General features: G+C 35.8%; 1 long non-coding RNA gene across 1 annotated transcript; it reads left to right on the top strand.

Annotated features, from left to right (window-relative positions):
- The first annotated feature begins 384 nt into the window (after nt 1–384).
- LOC148130077 (uncharacterized) lies at nt 385–1,715 on the top strand. The gene is made up of 3 exons (XR_015750187.1): nt 385–490; nt 738–959; nt 1,468–1,715. It is a non-coding gene; the product is annotated as an uncharacterized LOC148130077 (long non-coding RNA).
- The last annotated feature ends 309 nt before the right edge of the window (nt 1,716–2,024 follow it).

The raw sequence follows: 2,024 nt of genomic DNA, 5'->3' as shown, positions 1-2,024 counted from the left end.
GCATTTTTCAAAATCAGCCCTTGGCATGTCCAATTAAAACTTGCAAGAAGAAAATAATGTATCTATTGGTATTTCATTCCCACTATGATGGCTCTTTGGACAGGTGGGAAGATAAATCAGCTTAAACGTTTCTTTTCAGTGTGGTTAATTGAGCTAGAAGGGTTAATACTGTATCTGTGTTAAAAGGTTTCTGCATAAATTCTCTTCCCAGTTACCATGCTGCAAAAAATAAGTCATGATACATGTCTTGACAAACCAGATCATTTTTATGTATTTCTTGGCGCAGCAAATGTCAAAAGAAGTTTCTGAAATGGAAGAAGAACTCGGTAGCACAGAGGTTACGTTACAAGAGTTGGAACATAAGAACACTGAGGTGGAACAGTATTTGGAACGGTGCTCATATGTTGATTTCCAAGGCTTTGAGGCAACAACAAAGCAAAATATTGAAAAGTTTCAGTCCATTAATCAATTTCTACGGCCCAAAGCTCAGGTACGAGATGCAGATTTAAAAGGTGTAGCACAATATTATTGTTTTTGCCTTGTCAAGGGTGCGCTTGGAGATAATGCTGTACATGTAGTTGCGTGTTTCTTATAGTTTAATAATCCAAAGCAACTTGGATTATTGGACGTTGATCTAGTTTGCAGAAGGTGTGTTCTGGTGTAATTGGATGACTCTATGTAAGAGATAGCAATGTAACATACCTCCCTTAAGATTTATCGCTGCCTTTATATTACAGCCCTATTTTCAAGCTAGATCTGCGCTGGAAGCCATAAATGCCAACTACTGCAGAGAGATTGATGCTACTCTGAAAGCATGTAGAGAAGAAACAAAGGAACCGATTCTACAGTTAGATATGTTAGAAAAAGATCAAAAATCCTGTGGTGTTGCTAATACGTCACGAGAAGAAGAAAACCATAAGCTAAGATATAAACTGGAAGCAACCGAACAAGATACAAAGGTGTGTTTTTGTTAAACTCCTGTTTGACACCTCAGCCTGATGTCTCTTCATTTGTCTAATCTGATTAATGCTTAGTTCTTTTCTATGCAGCTTTTCCTGGTATGCCATTTATTAAATTTCTATTTAGTCTCTGCTTTCCCAAATATATGATGTTCCCAAATCCATTCTAGTTCTTAAATAGGTTTCCTGAGAGAATAAGTTTTATCCAACTTTTTTAGTTGAAAAGAACAGACATCAATGAGGCAGACTTTGACAAATCATGACATTTTGATTTAAAATAAATCTATAGGATGACGCTTATAAATCTGTGGTTGCAGGAAACATGATATTGGGTAATCTCTGCCATATAAAAATAAAGAGTGTTTTCCCAATCGATGCATGAAATGGCACCGGGTTACCTTTTATAAATGAGGAAGTACACTGTTGGGAATTAGTTTTGCTTATATTCGTCTTCCTTTGATGCTGCATCTCTTACTATTGTTTTTCTGATCGTTTTCACTGTTTTCAGGCCACACTTTTTTTTATAAAGAGCCCAGCATTCAAAATATTGGAATCATTGTGATCTTCAGAGCTTCAGATCCAATTAACTCTACATGTATCGGAGTTATCACCAATAACAGCTAAACGTTTTTTCCACCTTTGAAAATAAAATCTGGAAGTGGTGTTCCATTTTCTAATAACACACTTTCTTTTTCAAAGAATCTGCAGTTGAAAATCCAAGAACTAGAAAGCATAATAAATGAAGGAAGTAAGAATCTCCAGGAAAAGAGAAAACAATAGCCATACTAGAAATGAAACTTAATGTGAAAGCTTCCAGGAGTGAAGTCATCAAGCTTCAAGCTGCATTAGAGGAAAAAGAAAATTGCTTAAGAAATGCATTAAGTGAGAGAGAAGCACTCAGGGTATTGTATGTATAAGTGACTTCTCATGTTGGGAGTAAAATATTTATTCATGGGATTCACACAAATGTCTTAGATCTTCACATTTTCTCTCTGCAATTCCTATATAAAACTTATGCAATGTTCTGGGCTGCTGGACACTGGAAGGCAAGTTTATACAAAGGAA

This window comes from Notechis scutatus, chromosome 6 (genome assembly GCF_049901735.1).
Source record: "Notechis scutatus isolate UNSWTSFEM ecotype Mainland chromosome 6, rNotScu1.2, whole genome shotgun sequence".
NCBI lineage: Eukaryota > Metazoa > Chordata > Lepidosauria > Squamata > Elapidae > Notechis > Notechis scutatus.
The sequence above is the reverse complement of the archived record's forward strand: the minus strand, read 5'-3'. Positions and strand labels throughout refer to the sequence as shown.